The sequence below is a fragment of the Capricornis sumatraensis genome, chromosome 4, assembly GCF_032405125.1.
Source record: "Capricornis sumatraensis isolate serow.1 chromosome 4, serow.2, whole genome shotgun sequence".
Taxonomy (NCBI): Eukaryota; Metazoa; Chordata; class Mammalia; order Artiodactyla; family Bovidae; genus Capricornis; species Capricornis sumatraensis.
Genome location: NC_091072.1, coordinates 155,908,956 through 155,930,694, shown reverse-complemented (window position 1 = coordinate 155,930,694; position 21,739 = coordinate 155,908,956).

Genomic DNA, 21,739 nt, shown 5'->3' with positions numbered 1-21,739 from the left:
CCAAGATCATATGACTAATGAAGGTTGGAACTGACATACAAATCCAGATCTGACTCCAAAGCCTATGTTCTCTGCTGCCGTATTATATCTTCTTAAACCATTCATTCAATAAATATTTATCTAGGGCCTACCAGGTTCTAGGCACCTTAGGCAGTCAAATAGCAGTTTATTGTGGGATACTAACCAAAGTCTTTTAAATTTTGTCATCTCTGTTGTATTCTTTATGAGCGATGAGAGGTTTAATGTGTTTATTTATCTGCAAGCTCTGCTTAAATGCAGGTAAAAATAGGCATGAAAATGCCTCTGATAAAACTTTGGTTATCCAGAGATCAATTTGCTGTCATTTTCAAGCATCCAGAAGAGTTCTGAACCCAAAATTAAGAAGAAGAAAAGCAAGTGCCTTAGATAGTCAAGAAAGAAAGAACTTTTGAGCATGTTGACAATTCCTGCGAAGACCTGAATGCCAAAAGTGCTGTGAGTAGTCACTTCTTCCAGAAATTGAAGGAGCTTGTTGATTAAACTGGCAATGTCTAGTTATAAATAGGTCAGCATTTCTTGAGAAGAAAGCCAAAAAACCTAGGTGGAAGGATATTAAGGCATGCAGAGAAGGCAGAGTGGAGAATGGTGGTCGTCAAAGTAAGTGGGGTTTGGAGTGACTGGGACTCAGAATGAGTGGGGGACTCTTGAGAACCTCGACGAAAAGCCAGATCAGACACTTCTTTGTGGGTCAGAGTTGGACCAGTGCCACAGGAACGCCTTCAAATGCAAAGTGTTTTGAAGCCACAGATATAAGAATCCTCTCCTTTGAATACAAATGAAAACCGCAGTGAGATACCACTTCACATCCTTTAGGATAACTATTACCAAAAATCTCTGAGGAGGAAAAACTGGAACCTCGGTATCCCAATTGTAACATGGTGTAGCCACTGTGGAAAACAGTTTTGTGGTTCTTCAGAAAGTTAAGCACAGAACTGCCATAGGTACAGCAATTCTACTTCTAAGCAAATACCCAAAAGAATTGAAAGAAGGGACTTACACTTATACACCAGTGTTCACAGCAGCATTATTCATAGTAGTTACAAGATAGAAACAACCCAGATGTCCCTCCGCTGGTGAATGGATAAATGAAATGTGCTATGTACACACAATGGAATATTGTTCTGCCTTCAGAAAGAAGGAAATTCTGAAACAACGTACAACATGGGAAGCTTGAAGATAACTACGCTGAGTTTTGAAGCCAGGCACAAAAGGACAAATATTGTATGATTTCTCTCACATGAAGTACCTGGAATAGGTAAATTCATAAAGACAGAAAGTAAAATAGTGTTACGGGGGCTCCAGGGAGGGGGAATGGGGAATTACTGTGTAATGAGTACAGAGTTACTGTTTGGAATGATGAAAAAGTTTTGGAGGTGAATAGTGGTGATGGTCCCACAACTTGTAAATCTAATGTCCCTGAATTTTACAGTTAAAAATGGTTAAAATGGTAAGTTTTATGTCTTGTGTGTTTTACCATGGGCTTCCCAGGTGGCATAGTGGTAAAGAAATCCACCTGCCAACGCAGGAGACGGCTTTGATCCCTGGTTTGGGAAGATCCCCTGAAGGAGGAAATGGCAACCCACTCTAGTATTCTTGCCTGGAAAATCTTATGGACAGAGGAGCCTGGCGGGTTACAGTCCATGGGGGTCACAGTCGGGCACAACTTAGTGACTAAACAACAGCAACGATATTTTACCATGCATGTTTAAAGAAACCTCTCCTCTTGTGTGTGCACTTGAGTGTGTGGGGAGGGTATAAATGCGGGGCGCCACAGTGAGGCCTGGTCTCCACGTTCAGTGATGGTGGAGATGTGCTGTCTCTGGGGTGATAACCATGAAGTCATTCTGCTGCAGCCGTATTTGTAAGGAGAGTGAGCTAGTTGTTAAGAAAGTGTTAACTGACAAGAAACTTGATATCCTTTCTTGAAAGAAGTACTGGGGGACTGGGTGGGAGAGAGACCTACTTTTCATGATCCATTCAATGTGCTGCGAGGCTTTTTAAAACCATAGTTGTGTATTACCTATTTTGAAAAATTAAAATAATTTATGGAGAAAAAGCAAGGAGTAATAAAAAAATATTCATTTTATTCTGTTTAAGAAAATAGGAATGTACGCATTTATTAAAACTTCCTGCAGAGGTGTGAGAGTCAGGTTTGAGATCTAAACAATGATTAGAACTCAGAGACAAATGGACCCCTCCTCTGCAAATCCACTTGCAATAGGGTTTTGTTGTGATTTACTCTCCACCCGTCATCTCTGTCAGTACCACCTTACAGTGTTAGGAGAATCACATAAGACAATAGATGTCTAGAAACCTGGAAAGCTATTAAGTGAGTTTTGCTTTGCAGTTTCAAAAAGTGATCACTATGTCTGCCCATCTGGAGCTATGACTTCAGTCTTTTTACACAGTGAGATAGGAGATGCTTCCATGACTTGTTATGGGGTGCTGGCAGGGGAAGGTGAAACTGGGAACTTTCATAGAGTTGGAAACTCCCCATCTGCATGGAGGGTTTGAGATTTTAGTGTTTTATTTGTAAGTTTTGTCTATGTTCTAGTGCCTTACCAAGGGATTCCTAGGTGGTGCAGGGTAAAGAGTCCACCTGCCAATGAAGGAGACTCAAGAGATGGGGGTTTTATCCCTGCCTTGGGAAGATCCCCTGGAGTAGGAAATGACAACCCACTGGAGTATTCTTGCCTGGAGAATCCCATGGACAGAGGAGCCTGATGGGCTACAATCCAGGGGGTCGCAGAGTTGGACAGGACTGAGTGACTGAGCATGTACACACAGGCATGTGTTAGGTTGAATGCTGCAGCTGTGTTGATAGTCGGACTCCATAGATCTTACTTATTCCCTTCCTCCATCATATATATGTATGTATAGTACCTATGGTTTTGCTTCTCTTCCCCTCTTGTCATCTTAATTAAATGTTACCTTAGATGTTATTTAAATTTTCTGTCCAAGTTCAGTTGATAAAAGGAAAGGAAGGGCTTTTGGTGCGTGTGAAAGGCTGCAGAGCATATGGCCCCTCATGTTCCTAGTCTGTTTTAGAGGAGGTTTTAGACTTGTCTGGGAACAGTGGTCTTTCTTGATTCTCACTTTGAGGCTCTCTAGTATTAATAGTTCCAGCCAGTACCAGCACTTTGAGGGGGCTGCATGGACTGACATTTCTCACTTCCTTTCTTGTTCCAGGAGGCCCAATCCACTTAATGGTCTTATCTTTGGAAGTGGAATCAGGCAAAAATCAGGTTTAGATTTTTCTTTCAGATGTTCAGTTTGAGGAGCTGTAACCATACCTTGTAGAGGAGCTTGTGTAAAAACTATAGTTCATTTATTAAATTGAAAATTGTTTTTCTCCTCCATTTTTGATATCAGACAAACATTTATATTGATTTTTCTTCTTTTCATTTTCCTTCCATTTTATTTTTGTTACTTTCCTTCTATTTTTTGCATCTCTTTCCCCCCAAATTAAAATGAGACAGTTGCATTCTTTCAAAAGAAATGTTTGTTTGAAAGATAACCATGGATTCTGTGAAATTACTTTTTTTTTGGTAGGAAGTTTATGTTTTAAAAGATAAGGATAATGTCATCTTAGATTGTAAAAATTATTCCCATACCCTTTGGAATGTGAGAAAAACTTTTTAAAGTTAAACTCCTAGCAAAGATTCTGTGTAAGCAGGTATTGAGCCAAAAGCATTGAAAATAACTGCTGTAATTTTTCTATTGCTCAAGTTTTTAAGGGACAGCATTTTCACATCTTTAGGGCGCAATTTTAATTTTAAATTCTTTTCAGTTAGTGAATAAGTGTAGGTATTTAAACTTTTCTTTCATTGTAATTTCCAAAACATGTTCTGTCTTGATAAAACAGTGTGTTAGGTAGTATGCAGTACAATAAATTAATTGGATTAGTAATCAGATTCTGGTCCCAGTCTTCCTGTTATCAGGTCATTGAACTCTTTCTGCTCAGGTTCCCCAACTGAAATGGGAGGGATCGGATGTGTGGGCTTTGAGGTTTATTTATAAAAATTTAGTCATTCCAATTTTATTGGCATTTTTCTAAAGCTGATAAAAGAGTAAAAAAGTTCTGCTTATAATACTGTTCATATAAAGCACTTAATTTGTTTCAATATAAAGTAAGTTAGACTGGATTCTGAAGGGGTTTAGTCAGTGGATGACTAAAACAACTTTTTTATGAGATGGTCTCATGTAGAAATCAGTTTCAAAATACTTTCTCTGACAACTTGGAACTTAAAAACCGGGATCTCATTTTAAGTGAGATTAATCATTGTAAGAAATCTGTCATTAGCGCGTATCTTATTTCTATTATGATATTTTAAAAATAGTAACTCGAAACTATTCAGTTGACTTTTCTGCTATGGCTTTCATTGAAATACTATTGCTATAGTCATTCTCCCTGACTGAGTTCCTTTTCCTGAGAATAAAGGATTGAGCTCATACCTTTGCACAACTATCTAGAGAGTATTTTAAGCTTGGCATGTTCAAACCTGGCTGACTCAATTAGTATGTGGACAAACTAGCGCATTAGAACATTTTTCAAGTTCCAAGCCACAAATTGTGCTTTCAGTGAACACAGACCTGTATAAAATGAACACTTAAGCCTTGAATAGCACAGACATTCAAAATGCCCCTTGCCGTGGGTGACTGAGTGCCAGTGAGGCTCCTGCTTGGCCGGCACGTTTCTTCCTCTGCTGGGAGCAGTGTCAGGAGCAGAGTCTAGAGAGGGTCTGGTCCTTTGGCACTCTGCTGCCCTCTGCTTTGGGCAGAGAAAAAGGCTGCTGTCTTACTTCTTAAACTCTTACCATATGGAAAGTTTCTATAAATAAACCTTGGAATTATGATTGGTCTTCTAAATTTGTAACCTCTACCATCTGTGACTAAATCCAGTATAAATACCTATTTAAACCTACATACATCTTCCCAGATGGCTCAGCAGTAAAGAATCCTCCTGCTGAGCAAGAGACATGAGTTCCATCCCTGGGTTGGGAAGATCTCCTGGAGAAGGAAATGGCAACCTGCTCCAGTATTCCTGCCTGGAAAATCCCATGGACAGAGTAGTCTGGCAGACTACAGTCCATGGGGTCACAAAGAGTTGGACACGCCTTAGAGACTAAACAACTGCATTCAAAGTTGGATCATTTCAGTGAGAAAGATCACCATCCACAATATCTAAACAGTCAATTCACTTAATTTTACCTTTGTCCACTGGCATGGATGAGGACCTCATTTTTTCATCAAGCAGAAACTAGTCAGCTGGTTGTGTTTGGTGAATCCACTCTGACTTTTCTGTGCATGAATTGTTGGTATAATTATGTAGCATACATATTCATGAAGATGTTAAAGTACGGTAAATTTCTGACAAACTGAATTGTTTAAATGTACTAAATGACTGACTTTTTAGTCTTTTTAATATTTGAATTTTTAGCTGCTCCGTGGGGCATGTGGAATCTTAGTTTCTCTGACCAGGAATTGAACCTATGCCCGCTGCGGTGGAAGTACAGAGTCTTAACCATTGACCACCACCAAAGTCCTGATTTTTTAGCAGAATCCTATCGTTATTCATTTTGTAAATTTGAGTCTGTCGGACCTTCAGTCAGCAAGTGCATAATGGGCACCTATTACGTGCCAGACACTAGGTCTTGGGGGATATAGAGTCATATAAAAGATGTTACCTGTTCAAGTAAGAGATGAGCAAAAAAGGAACCTGAGGACAGGAGAATCTTTTATCGCCCTAGTGGAGAAATGGACAAATGCCGCTCCATGCAGGTGTGGCAGAGAGGTCAGTAGATTAGCTCTGGAGAATTGGAAAAGGCTATAGAAAAATGTTTTCAGTGGAATCTTGAATAATAGTATTTATAAGAGAGGTTATATTTTATTGAGTACCTACTCTGTACCAGGATTAGTTAATGTTACCTACCAGGGAAAAAGTCTGGGGTTGGGGAGTGGGGGAACTTTAAAAGCAATAGGAGAAACAGCAGCTATCAAATATTGTGTGTTCTAGAAGGAAGAAGTTGGGCATGATTAATGAGGAGGGGGAGAGAGGCCAGTGGACAAGGGCAAAGGCTGGTGAGACTGGATGGGATCAGATGATAAAGGACCCAGATTGTCTCTGCCGTCATGGGTTGGTTCTCATTTCCATGCCCATAGGGCGTTTCTCCTGTCTGCCTTTTTTTTTTTCTTCTTTAAGTCCAACTTTAGGGCACTTCTTCTGTGAAGCTTTCCTTGGCTTTCCCCAAAGGTTATTGATTTTTTTTTTAACTGAATGATTGCACAAAGAGAGTGTACATTGTAATAGGACATTCCATTTCTTGGACTGTTTCTTGGATTTAGTATGATCTCCCCAACTAGTTTCTCAGCTCCTGTAGGACAGAGACTGAATCCTGTTGAATAGCTGGTATAGTGCTTAGCTCACCATGGGGACTTAAGAAATATAAAATGAATGGATGAATATGGAACACTTTATAAACATCAACCATTGAGACAGCCCAGCAACAGTGGTTGAGATTGCCTACATTTAAAAAATTTTTTGAGATTGCTTGCATTTAAGAGGCATTTCTTAACACTAGTAAGAGCAATTTTCAGACGTACAGGTCAGTTGTCGTTTGTATGTAAAACGAGTTGATCAATATCTCACAGGGTTGTGAGAATTAAATTAATTAGTACATTTAAGCACTTAGAATAGTGCCTAGCATATAGTTAGTGTTCAGTCAGTGTTACCTGTATCTAACTCCATGTTCAGTTCAGTTCAGTCGCTCAGTCGTGTCTGACTCTTTGCGACCCCATGAATCGCAGCACGCCAGGCCTCCCTGTCCATCACCAACTCCCGGAGTTTACCCAAATCATGTCCATCGAGTTGGTGATGCCATCCAGCCATCTCATCCTCTGTTGTCCCCTTCTCCTCCCACCCCCAATATCTGGGCCTTTTTGCCAGTGACACTCAGCTACTGTTGTGGGTGTAGAGAGACTAGGAAGCAGATAAATAGCTGGTCAACTCTGAAACCAAACACCTTGTAGGAACTGGAAGAACTGCTTATATGGCATGAACTTTTATTTTTCTGTTTGTGTTTTAGTGATCGAAGGGGTATGATTGGCATGGAATTGAATTTCATCTGTCTGTGGGAGTTGTAAACAAGGTAGGTCCCAGGTTTATTTACACTTTCCTGCCTTCTTTTCTAAGGTGTTTGTTAGTATTTGGTTGATTGAATTTGGTTATTATTTAGGAAAACACTCATCGTGGCCCCATAATGGCCCTGTGATAGTTTGTGTAGTGTTGTGGGCTACATCTAGGGTCTTGTCAGAGGGTATTGAATGCCAGTAAGCAGCACAACCAAGTTAAAATTCTGGTAGTCATAGAACTGAACCATGAAAACACACACAAGCACCCACACACCCACACACATACACCCCCACGCACACACACACAGCCACACACCCCCCTCACCGCCCCACTCCGCATGACCCACTCCTGAGGAGCCACAAGTTTTTGTATTGGAGCCATTGTATAAACTAGCTTGGGGTAGTGGGGGATGACAGGCCAGCTGATTCTTCTGGTCACTAAAATTCAGCAGCCTATGTGAATGGTGACTAGATGCAATCAAAGGGCTTATCGTGACAGTGGCCAGGCCGTGCTGACAGCTGTAACTCCAGCCAGTTATTGCTGACAACTATAAATTTTGTTACTGATGACAGAATCGTCTGTCTGTCTGTAACCACTAGAGTTTGATTTGACACAGCTTGCTTGTGTTCCTATCTTAAGCTCCGGAGCCTGAACAAAAGTACACCAGTTATGACTGACTCATTTATCAGCCTCGTATCAGATACCCACAAAAAGAGTTATAGACGGCAGCTTCGTGCAGCTCTGCAAGCCTATTTCTGGCAGAACATTTCCTGTCAAAGCAGAGATGAGTGCCGTTGCGTGTAGCTTTAGTTTTCCGTATTCTCAGGTGTGTGGAGACCCCTTTCCTCGTTGGGGCAGGAAACTTGGATTATTTGGAGGGTGAAATTGGTCACCAAAAAACCAATGGCAGGACTCTCCACGATCTTCCAACCAGGAATCCTGTGAACTTGACCATGGAGTTCTGTGGGCTGATGACAGTAATTTGGGCTCTTGCTACACCTGCACTTAGAACAGGTTCTTGAGACTGGTTTTCAGTCACAAAGAACAGGAACGGCTGATACCTTGCTACAGGGAAAAACAGTTGAGCCACTTCCTCTAGCAGAAGGCAGGGAGGCAGGGAGAGTAAAATTTAACTTAGAATAGCCTTCATCATCATCTGGTGCCTGAATTTTCAGAGTCTGATCTAGGTGTGCAGTCAGGAAATTACGTTCTTTTATTTGCCAGCTTTGTATTGGGGTACAATGAACAGGAACTATTTTTGGAAATACTCTGAGAATTAATGGAAAGGAAAGAAACATTTATTGAATGCCTGCAGAAGGTTAGGCATGGTACTGTAAACTTCAAAGTTCATCAGTATTATAATTTTTCAAGTCTAGATGGATTAACACCATGAATATCACTATCTTGAACTATTTTGACTCTTATTATACACAGAGGAGGTAGAATTATACATTAATAGGTTATTTCATTTGTATCTGCTGGAACATTCTTTTATGGAGGAAGAGAGAAAAGACCTACATGGCATGGCTTTTTGTTTTTATTTTCTGGGCTTGCTACTGATTTAGCCAAAGTCAAAGAGGAGACGCACAGGTCTGAAATTAGAGACACCTGTGCTGTTTTGGAAGCTGAGACTTGACCCAGGATTTGCTGGAGTTGGTGCCAGGGAGGTCAGAGTAGGTTAATATTTTCATAGCTCAAAGCAAATGTGAATTATGGTTGTTTGTAGGTGCATTTTTGCTTGATCTTTGTAGTTACAAATAGGGTAAATATTTTAAAATACAATACTGCTGTTTTGGGAAACTTCTGCAAAAGTCCCTGAACCAATGCAAATTAATATTCTCCAAAAAATACCCCGTGTGGATGTTTTGACTGACAGAGGGAATTGACTGATTGTCATCAGACATGTAAAGAAATTACCATAGGTTCTTTTAAAACAATTTGATTTCCTGCTTTCAAATTTTTAAAAAATTCTTCTCAGAGGAGCTACCATCTCTGTATCTCAGCACATGCAATAATGTGAGATTAGAATAAATTGTTATTCTCTTCTGGGGAAAGGACAGTAAGGAGGATAGGAGAGTAGGTTGAAGTGTTCCTTCTCCTTAATTCCACATTTAAGGTTTTCAAGTCTAATGTCTTTATATTCTAAAGATAGGAAGATTTTGTGGTCTTTGCCAGGTCTATAGTTACCCAGAGATACAATACTTTTCTTTATTGGGCTGAAGTGAAAACATTAGTATTTCTTAATCTATGAAAAATTTCCTTTTTATTTTCCTGTCAAATGAATTACTGTACTTTTCCTCTTGGCTACTTCCTTTCTTTAGTCAGAGAAACTCTAATAGTATAATTTCCCCTCCACACTTCAGCAAACAAATACCACTTAAAAAAAAAAAAAAACACCCAGCCTTATTGAGGCCTAATTTATATACTGCAAAATTTGTCTTTTTGAAGTATACAATTGAATGATTTTCAGCAGATTTGTAGAGTTGTGTAATCATTGCCTGATAGTGGTACTTTTCCAGTACCCCAAAAAGACCTCTTGTAAACACCACTTGTTAACTTTCTTTAAAGTCATCCATAAATTTTGTTAAGTTCTGCACCAAATTTAATCTTCCTATGAAGTTTCCTAGCATTCTATCGCATGTGTTCTTTCCCCCTTTTATTTTTATATTAGTTTCTTATTGTATGTCAAATTTAACCATCTTTTTGTCATTTTAAGACCATTCTCTCACAACTTTTAAAACTGGAGAAATTTCCCCATACCAGAGGCCTCTGCGTTTCCCTTCTCGGACAGGTTATGAAGGAGTAGAGTCTGTACTTGTTGCTGTTACTTCCGTATCTCCGTTCACTTTTTAACCAGCTGCAGTTGTTCACCGCACATGGTGCCAGCCCTGAGGGTGTTATGTGTGTGTTAGTGGGGAGGGGTGCTGAAGTCCGGCCTGAACCCTGCTTATCAATCTATGTGCCCACCCGAAGAATACGTCTTTTTTGAATTTGCATTTAGGTACCCTGTGGTCTCACTAAAGTCACCAGTCACTATTTTTTCCTTATTGCCAAATCAGTGAATCCTTTATTTTTTTAATTAAAAAATATTTGGCTGCGATGGGTCTTAGTTGCGGCAGGCAAGATCTTTAATTGCAGCATACAAACTCTTAGTTGTGGCTTGTGGGATTAGTTCCCTGACCAGGGATCAAACCTTTGCCTTGGAAGTGCAGACTCTTAGCCAGTGGGCCACCAGGGAAGTCCCCAGTCAGTGAATATTTCTTTCTTCATGTTAGTTGGTTCATCAGGTATTTGTAGAGCACCTTCTGTGTGCCAGGCACTTTGTGGGGGAAGGACCCCTCTGAGGCATTTGACACTTTTATACACAGACAGACAGACAGACAGACAGACACACACACAGACAGACATACACACAGACACACAGACAGACAGACATACACACACAGACACAGACAGACAGACAGACACAGACAGATAGACACACACACAGACACAGACAGACACACACACACACACCTTTTATATATGTTGGGGAAGGACCTTTCTGAGGCATTTGACACTTTCATACACAGACACACACACATACATACCGACACACAGACACACACACACACAGACACACACACACACCTTTTATATATGTTGGGGAAGGACCCCTCTGAGGCATTTGACTCTTTTATACAGACACACAGACACACACCAGCACACAGACACACGCCCACCCACACATACACACACACACACACCCCTTTTATATATGTTGGGGAAGGACCCCTCTGAGGCATTTGACACTTTTACACACACACACACACACACACACACACACACCCCTTTAATATATGTATCTTCTTAAAAAAGTAGCTAGCTATTCTCTACTGGGTTGTTTAGTATATGCCAGGCAGTATTCTAGCATTTCACATGTATTGTGTCATTTACTCTTCACAGCAGCTCTTTAAAGTAAGTACTGTTATCTTCCCTTTAAAAATGAGGGTATCAAAGCACTAAGACATTTAGTAATTTGCCGAAAGTTACACAAATAGCACGTAGTGGAGTTGGGATTTGGTAAAGCTAGGATTCAAACCTGGGCACTGATTCCAGAATCTTATTTTTATGTGTATCGCGGCCGTGGAGTCTGACACACACACATATTTAATAGATACTGGTGAGTGAGCGGGCACTCACCTTTCTGCACACTGGGCTTTTACTTTAGAGATGCGGTGTTGAAGTGTGTCAGCAGCACGCTTGTGCGTAGGTTATACAAAAAGAAAGATAGGGGTTTAAGTTGCAGTGGCCTGAATTCCTGTCTTACTCTCTGACTTCTTCTTGATTCATTGCTCCTTCCTTTTTCCATGAAGAATGGTTCTGTTATTCTATCTTAATCCTTTAGGTAATGTTCACATTAAGTAAACAGTATTGACGTATTATCATTATCTAACTTAGAGTCCACATTGTGTATTTCCCCAGTTGTTCTAATACTGTTCTTTATAGATTACTTTAAAAATGTTGAAATCTAGAATTCAGTCAAGAAATATATTGCATTTATGTGTCATATTTGTTGTTTAGTCACTAGGTCGTGTCTGACTCTTTGTGACCCCATGGACTGCAGCACACCAGACTCCTCTGTCCTCCACTATTTCCCCGTTGGCTTAGATTCATGTCCATCGTGTCGGTGATGCTATCTAACCATGTCATCCTCTGCCACCCTCTTCTCTTTCTCCATTGCCTTCGATCTTTCCCAGCATCAGGGTCTTTTCCAAAGAGTTGGCGTCATATGTCTTCCTCCATACTAGTCCTTTAGCCCTCTTTTAGGAAGGGGGAGGTGTCTTCCATGACAACAGCATTTTGGGAACCCAGTTATTTTGCATAATATCCCCTATTTGAATTTATCTGTTCCTTCTTGAATAACTCCAGGGTAGATACTGTAGGCAGGATGTTTTGTCTTTCTCAGTGCTTAACATCAGGAGGCCCATGATGTTAGTTTCATTATCAGTGATGTTAAATCTCACTCTTGGTTAAGTTTTCATGTGCCAGATTTATCCATTATAAATTTGCCTTTTCCCCTTTGCAATGTATAAGCTATTAGGGTAATAATAATAATTTCCTTTTATTTATCTTGAAGTAATGAAGTATCATGTGGTTGTTAAAATAGAAATGCCTCTTGGGACTTCCCTTGTTGTCCAGTGGCTAAGACTCTGAGCTCCCAATGCAGGCATCCCTGGTTTGATCCCTGGTCAGGGAACTAGATCCCACATGCTGCAACTGAAAGATCCCATGAGCTGCAACTGGGACCTGGTGCAGCCAAATAAGTAAAGATTTTTTTTTAGAACAAAAATGCCTCTAAGCCACACTAAACAGGCTAACAATGTTTAAAACAGTATTATGTGCAAGGCTGCATGTGCAAAATGGAGTTCAGAGTTCATTTGATTTGAGCTTCTTTGTAATGTGAACTTTTAAGTGCAGAGTTTAAATATGATTGCTTAAGAGCCTTGGGATGAAAATTTAATTTTTCTTGGGTCATAGGCATTTTTGCTGATAACCTTTTCATAGTTAACTTTAGTGTAGTCAACATTTTTCATAGTTTTCAGATAAATTCTTTCCTGCTCTTAAAATCCCTTCCTCCAGTGTTACTAGTGCCTTGAAATGATACAGCTCTCAGTGAGGGCCCTGGAGTTGATCTGGATCTGAATCCTGTCTCAGCCACTTAATCACTAGATGGTCTTGAACAAGTTATTTAACCTTCCTGTACCTCAGTTTCCCCTCCTATAAGCTTGCTGCAGGTGTTAAATGAGCGTTTGGCATGGTTTCTGGACACAGGTGTTTAGTAAGTATTATATATTCTTCTCAATCTGATAAGACTTGTCACATATGATTCAGTGACTTTTCTCTCAAGTCTGAGCACTGCACACACACACACACACACACACACACACACACACACACACACACGAACATATAAATGCACCTGTAGACTTGGTCCAAGCAAATAGTCTTAGAATCTTTTGTCATTCTGTCTCACCCTTTTCTTCATGAAACTTGGGGGAAATGTATTGAATAGATTCTTTTAAGTTCGAATACTTGTAGAATCCATATGTTAACCTTCTTCCCACCCCTGCCTTAAATGTCTGCATTTGCTGTATCCCACTTTGAAAATAACAGCCAGGAACTGCCTAGCACTAGAAGAAAAGTGGTAGATAGTCTTTCTGCTTCAGACCACATGATCTTAATGCTTCCATGGAAATGTTCAAATTCAAGGCACTGATAGCTGCCCAACGTTTCTGCCCTGGGTTGGAGACCACAGTTCACTGTACGGCCATCATGCTTAACTAAGGAGAATCATTGGTATTTTTCGGTGGTTCTCAGTTGGAAAGGCATCATGTCTGCAGAGGGCATGTGGAAGAGTATGGGCGTGCGTTTGGCTGTCCCAGTGCCTGTTGAGGGGAGGAGGAGATGCAGCACTGGGATTTGGTCAGGGTTCAGGATAGCAGTCCGAAACGGGGAATTCCCAACCAAAGCGGCAATAGTGGTGCTGTTGAGAACGTGAGCTAATTGAACCTAACAGACTTGTCGAATTGGTAGATAATGTTTTACTTTTACCCTCAGTTATTTACAAACGGTCATTGCTTAAGGCAGGAAATTTTCTGAAAAGAACTTTTCAGAGCTGTAGTATATTATCTCTGAATCCTTCAAGGAGAAGTAGGCATATTATTTGGGAGAGTAAGATATTTTCCTAAAAAATCTGAAAGCATTGCCATTATGAATGTGCATTGGTGGTGTTTAATCCCTAAAGTTAGGAGCAGTTGAAGTGTTAGAATGGTTTAGTGGCTAAATAAAATTAGCATTATGTTCCTTTAGTAATCTGTGTATCTCCATGGGTAGTAGAAACAACATAATTTGTGCCTAACATTCCAATGATGCTTGGATATTGCTTGTGCTGTTCTTTCTTTTTTAAAAGACCAAATTATGTATTTTTTTGGCAGATGAATATGTTTATATTAGGTATGTATTTGAGCTTGTTGTAGCTTGTTTCACTTGAGCCTAATGTAGAACTTTGACAAAGATTTTAGGGGAGATAAGTAGTCTCAATTTCCTAAGGAATGTTACACAAAATTCTTTTGGACTATGACTCATAGTTGGAGACATATTTTATATTAGAATCCAATTATACAATTAGTATATGGATATCTGAAACCAGAGTTTCATGGAATAATACTCTTACTACATGTGGTACAGTCTGGTAGTATCTATCTTATTTAGTTTAAAATGCTGACCTTGGTCTATTAAGTTGATTATATGACCTTTGTATTACAAATTGCAATATGAAAGATAATGCTATAGGATATAAAGTCATGAGATTGTAACCCAAGGCTTAAAATATTTCCCAATTATGTCTCTGTCTTAAAAATTTTTTTAAATTATTATGTAAGAACACTTAAAGTGAGATATACCCTGTAACAGATTTTTAGAGTGTACAGAACAGGGTTATCTATTTGCACGGTGTTGTATGCAGATCTTTAGAACTTATTCCTCTTGCACACACAACTGTTTTGCTTGGCGCCTTCCACTTTAACGTTCTCCCTAGTCTCTAGTAAGCACCTTTCTAGTCTATGAGGTTGACAGTCTTCGTACCACATATAAGTGGGATCATGTGTTCTTGGTGCTTCTGTGGCTGACTTATTACACTTAGTAAAGTGTCTTCAGGGTTCATCTGCGTTGCTGCGTATTACAGGGAGTTTCTTTCTTTTTTAAGCTTGAATCATAACCCATTGCACGTATAGATCACCTTTTAATTGATATTAAAAACTAGCTATTTGTTGTTTTTTTGTGGTTCCGTATGAATTTTAGAATGTTTTTTTCTCTTTCTATAAAAAATGCCATTGAGACTTTGATAGGGATTGCATTGAATATGTGATCTCTTTGGGTAGTATTGACATTTAAGCAATATTAAGTCTTCCAATCCATGAACATGAGATGTCTTTCCATTTGTTTGTGTCTTTAATTTCTGTTGTCAATGTTTTATAGTCTTTCACTTCCTCAGTTTTGTTTCTTAGTGTTTTGTTCTTTCTGATGCTGATGTAAAAATGGGATTCTTAATTTCCTTTTTAGGTACTTTGTTTATTAGTGTACATTAATTTTGTACCCTACAGCTTTACTGTATTTATTAGTTCTAATAGTTTGGGGTTTTGGTGGAGTCCATAGGGTTGTCTGTATATAAAAACATGTTATCTGCAAACAGGTTCAGTTTTACTTCTTAGTTTCTGACTTGGATGCCCTTTTTTTTTTTTTTTTTCTTGCCCAGTTGCTTTGCCTGGGACTTCTGGTACTCTGTTAAGTAGAAATGGTGAGAGTGGGCATCCCTACCTTGTTCCTGATCTTAGTATCCAGTTTCAGTTTTTCACTGTTGAGTATGATGTTAGCTGTGGGCTTTTTCTGTATGGCTTTCCTTATGTTAAAGTAATTTCCATTTATTCCTAGTTTGTTGAACATTTTTTTTTATCATGAAAGAGTGTTGGATTTTATCAAATGCTTTTTCTGCATCTGTTGAGAGGATCATGTGGTTTTTATTAATTTTTTTAAAAATGCTATGGGTCATATTAATTGATTTGTGTATGTGGAACTATCCTTCAGTTCAGTTCAGTCGCTCAGTCGTGTCCGACCCTTTGCGACCCCATGAATCGCAGCACGTCAGGCCTCCCTGTCCATCGCCATTTCCCAGAGTTTACTCAAACTCATGTCCATTGAGTCGGTGATGCCATCCAACCATCTCATCCTTTGTCATCCCCTTCTCCTCCTGCCCTCAATCTTCCCAGCATCAGGGTCTTTTCAAATGAGTCAGTTCTTCGCATCAGGTGGCCAAAGTATTGGAGTTTCAGCTTCAGCATCAATCCTTACAATGAATATTCAGGACTTATTTCCTTTAGGATGGACAGGTTGGATCTCCTTGCAGACCAAGGGACTCTCAAGAGTCTTCTCCAACACCACAGTTCAAAAGCATCAATTCTTCGGCGCTCAGCTTTCTACACAGTCCAACTCTTACATCCATACGTGACCACTGGAAAAACCATAGCCTTGACTAGATGGACCTTTGTTGGCAAAGTAATGTCTCTGCTTTTGAATATGCTGTCTAGGTTGGTCATAACTTTCCTTCCAAGGAGTAAGTGTCTTTTAATTTCATGGCTGCAGTCACCATCTGCAGTGATTTTGGAGCCCTCCCCTCAAAATAAAGTCTGTCAGTGTTTCCACTGTTTGCCCATCTATTTCCCATGAAGTGATGGGACCAGTTGCCATGATCTTAGTTTTCTGAATGTTGGGTTTTAAGCCAACTTTTTTACTCTCTTTCACTTTCATCAAGAGGCTCTTTAGTTCCTCTTCACTTTCTGCCATAAGGGTGGTGTCATCTGCATATCTAAGGTTATTGATATTTCTCCCAGCAATCTTGATTCCAGCTTGTGCTTCATCCAGCCCAGCATTTCTTATGATGTACTCTGCCTATAAGTTAAATAAGCTATCCTTGCATCCCAGAAATATCTATTTATTCCACTACTGACCTTGGCTAACCCACCTTCATTTCTCTTAGACATCTCCAGTAGCCTCCTAATTGCACTCCCTGTTTCTTCTCATGTTCTACCCCCATTCAACTCTATCTCCTTTCCACTATATGAATGGTGGTTTAATTTCTTTTTTTTTTTTTTGCCATGCAGCACAGCCTCTGGGATTTTAGTTCACCGACCAGTGTAGAGTCCTAACCCCTGGACCACCAGGGAATTCCCTGAAGATGATTTAAAAATATTATTCTGGTCACACTATCCCACTGACCATTGCCTTTTTTATACTTCTAGTCTATGTGTTTTAATAAAACTTTAAAAATTAAAAGTTAAGGTAATCACCATTTTCAGCTATCTAGAACAAGTTACGTCATGGAGCCCTCTTGTTCAGTAATGTTGAGGCCTAAACAGAGTCTTCCCATCCTTATTTGTTCATTTGCTGTTCTCACAACCCTGCTGTGCTCACCTTAATTCCAGTGTACCACTCTACCCCTTTTTTTGATCTACTCTTTCTTTCAGATTGGCAGAAATGGTGGCTGCTCTGCATTTTGCTGTAACTTTTTTTGGAGGTGGGTGGTAAGCTAATGTGAGAGGAGATTTGGCATTTTGGAAGGCAAGATAGTGTGCTGAATCAAATAGCGCAGAATCTTCCATACATATTTCATCATGTATTTGCAGGAAAGGAACATGGATGTTTGGAAATGGCAGAGTTGGGAGTCAGGAGGTTTGGGTTCTCCTCCTGGCTTTGCCATTAATTCATCTGGTGACACTGAGCAAATTGCTAATAACTCTTCTGAGCTTTAGTTTCTTCATCATCTGAAATCATTGAATCCTGAAGCTTTCTTCATACCCTCAAATTCAGCAGTTCTACCACCTTTTGACAAGGTTTTGAGACAGTCTCTCTATCTACTCAGCCATCCTGAATCTGAATGCCTCAAAGAAGGAAAATAAGTTTTAATCTGTCACACTCTATTATTACAATGGAATGTTTCCAAAATTGTGGTTATAAAGTACTATGGACTTATAAAATGCTACATATAACCAGTAATTACCTACTGTATTTTTCACCACGGTGCAGGTGAAAAATGCAGATAAGCAGTTGCTTCCTATGCACTTTCTGTGAAAAGCTCTGCGGTCATCATTGTATGATCCCCTTTAAAGAGCCTTTTGGGTTCTGCTTTACTGTGTTTTACTTGAGTCGCAAGGCTAATTTCTTACGCCATTCTCTTTGTATTATGTTTGTGACTGGAGTGTATGTACTTAAGCCAGAGGTAAAGCTGGAAAATTCATTTCTTTGAGAGTTGGAAACACTCCACTTACATCCCGAGGCAGTTTTGCAGGAGAATTTGGTGCCAGGAAAGCTAAGGATACCAAAGTTATGACAGCCCTGTTTGTAAGCTGGGCCCCTGGTGTCACATACGGAGCTCAGGTTTCCTCATTACACCTTTTGTTTTCCGTTAGACGTTGTAGCTTTCTCTGAGGTACTAGTGAGCTGTCCAGTGACTGTATTTGCTTTCAGGTTATCTGAAAGATTGGTGGACATCCATTAACGTCCTGTGAAAAGAGTTGCAAAACAAATTTCTGGTGTTTTAACCAGTAGATTGGTGGCACTCAGGCTCTTTAGGCTCTTTCACAGCCCTATTTGTTAAAGGCTGTGAAAGTGAAAGAGGAGAGCGAAAAAGTTGGCCTAAAGATCAACATTCAGAAAACGAAGATCATGGCATCCGGTCCCATCACTTCATGGCAAATAGATGGGGAAACAGTGTCAGACTTTATTGTTTTGGGCTCCAGAATCACTGCAGATGGTGACTGCAGGCATGAAATTAAAAGACGCTTACTCCTTGGAAGGAAAGTTATGACCAACCTAGACAGCATATTCAAAAGCAGAGACATTGCTTTGCCGACTAAGGTCCGTCTAGTCAAGGCTATGGTTTTTCCTGGGGTCATGTATGGATGTGAGAGTTGGACTGTGAAGAAGGCTGAGCGCCAAAGAATTGATGCTTTTGAACTGTGGTGTTGGAGAAGACTCTTGAGAGTCCCTTGGACTGCAAGGAGATCCAACCAGTCCATTCTGAAGGAGATCAGTCCTGGGATTTCTTTGGAAGGAATGATGCTAAAGCTGAAGCTCCAGTACTTTGGCCACCTGATGCGAAGAGTTGACTCATTGGAAAAGACTCTGATGCTGAGAGGGATTGGGGGCAGGAGGAGAAGGGGACGACCAAGGATGAGATGGCTGGATGGCATTACAGACTCGATGGACGTGAGTCTGAGTGAACTCCGGGAGATGGTGATTAACAGGGAGGCCTGGCGTGCTGTGATTCATGGGGTCGCAAAGAGTCAGACATGACTGAGCGACTGAACTGAACCACATTTGGTAAAAGAGATAGAACATGTGCCCTAAAATCTGTCATCTGTTTCATTCCAGTGAGGCACTTACCATTGCAGTGCCTATGAAGGGTACTACATCCAGCTCACCCCTAAGTACTCGTGGCCAGATTACCAGCAGCATTGTTTTAAAGAGAAAGAACAGTGAACTGCATACTGTGTGTCTGTATAATAGTGAACTGAGTTTTTGGCAAATATAATTGTATCTCAAAGAAACTTACAGTATTCATATGTTATTAGGTAGGACTGCTCTGATTTGTGCACAGACCGTGACTTTTCAAGGGCACTGAAGTTGGACTAGACTGCGTTCCGTCATCAGAGAAGGGTGTGCGTGTGCAACTACTGATGGCTACGGAGTTCCTTTTTAAGGTGATGAAAATGTTCTAGAATTAGATAGTGGTGATGGACACACAGTTTTGTGAATGTACAAAAGACCAATTAATTGTCCATTTTAAAAGGGCAAATTTTATGGTATGGTATGTGAGTTACAGCCCAGTAAAAGTGTTTTTTGTTTTTTTTTTTAAAGAAGTTACCTTTTTTGCTGGATAAAGCTGTATGAAATTTTAGCACATTGGATGCTTTTATTAAAGATACTGTATATCATCATTTTTCTAAAGGCTTATGCCAACTTGAAAATCATAATTATAAAGGAGGTTTTGTTTTATTGAAAGACTGAATGTGAAATTCAAAATTCTGTAGTGCGTGGCTCTATGGATGAGCATGGGAAAGGAGCAGATTTATGTAAAGACCTAGAAATAGAAATGTGACAGAAGAGAGAAGGCACATTCGTCTAACAAAACTGTAAAAAGAGGCTCATCCTCAAATAATGAGATGCTGTTTCACACACTTGAATTGTGCAAATATATCTAAAGTTTGATACTACCAATCGTTAACGTGGCTGTGGGGAAGAGAAACCCTAATACACTGTAGAGGGATGTGTAGTTTTTTGGCAAGATTTTGTGAAGTTGGAAATGAACAAACCCTAGGAACAGCAATTAAAGGGATATGTAACTCTGCAGAGTGAGCCTTGCACTTAATGCAAAAGGACGCACGTGCAAGCATTTTTATTTTGGCTAAATTTTTAATGGGAAAAATCTAGAAACAAATGATCAGACTGCAGAGGAATGGATGATAAATACTGCGGTGGTGTCTCAGTGCAGTTCATTACTGTTATGCAGGCAGAGTGGACAGACCGGGTCTACCTGTGTCCACAGAGGTAACTCCTGGAAACGTTGTGTTCAGAAAAAGCAAGTCACAAAAGTTAAACGTGATACTACTTACAAATGTTAGAAACAAAATAAAATAATCGGTGTTGTCTGTGGATTGACATATATTCTGAAAATTTATGTTTTTAAAAACATGGTTTAGAAGAAGATACATGAATTTTAGCAGGACTTTTACTTCTGAATAGACAGAGTACCTGAAGAACTATGGTCAGAAGGTGAAATAGTTGTCTGAGGAGGCCTTACAGATAGCTGACAGAAGAAAAGTGAAAAGCAAAGGAGAAAAGGAAAGATATACTCATCTGAATGCCGAGTTCCAAAGAATAGCAAGGAGAGATAAGAAAGTCTTCCTCAGTGAACACTGCAAAGAAATAGAGGAAAACAATACAATGGAAATAACTAGAGATAACTTCAAGAAAATCAGAGCTATCAAGGGAACACTTCATGCAAAGATGAGCACAATAAAGGACAGAAATGGTAGGGACCTAACAGAAGCAGAAGATATTAAGAAGATGTGGCAAGAATACATAGAAGAACTGTACCAAACTGCGATGGTGTGATCATTCACCTAGAGCCAGACATCCTGCAGTGTGAAGTCAAGTGGGCCTTAGGAAACATCACTACGAACAAAGCTAGTGGAGGTGATGGAATTCCAGTTGAGCTATTTCAGATCCTAAAAGATGATGCTGTGAAAGTGCTGCACTCAGTATGCCAGCAAATTTGGAAAACCCAGCAGTGGCCACAGGACTGGAAAAGGTCAGTTTTCATTCCAGTCCCAAAGAAGGGCAGTGCCAAAGAACGTACAAATTACTGCACAGTTGCACTCATCTCACACACTGGCAAGGTAGAACTCCAGATCCTTCCAGCTAGCCTTCAACACTATATGACCGAAGAAATTCCATATATTCAGGGTGGATTTAGAAAAGGCAGAAGAACCCGAGATGAAATTGCCAGCATCTGTTGGATCATAGAAAAAGCAAGGGAATTCCAGAAAAACATCTACTTCTGCTTCATTGACTATAGCCTTTGACTGTGTGGATCACAACAAACTGTGGAAAATTCTTCAAGAGATGGGAATACCAGACCACCTTACCTGCCTCCTGAGAAATCCGTATGCAGGTAAAGAAGCAACAGTTAGAGCCAGACATGGAACAGACTGGTTCTAAATTGGGAAAGGAGTACGTAAAGGCTGTGTATTGTTACCCTGCTTATTTAACTTATATACAGACTACATCATGCTAAATGCCAGGCTGGACGAATCACAAGCTGGAATCAAGATTGCCGGGAGAAATATCAGTAACCTCAGATATATGAATGACACCATCCTTATGGCAGAAAGTGAAGAAGAACTAAAGAGGCTCTTGATGAAGGTGAAGAAGGAGAGTGAAAAGGCTGGCTTAAAACTCAACATTCAAAAC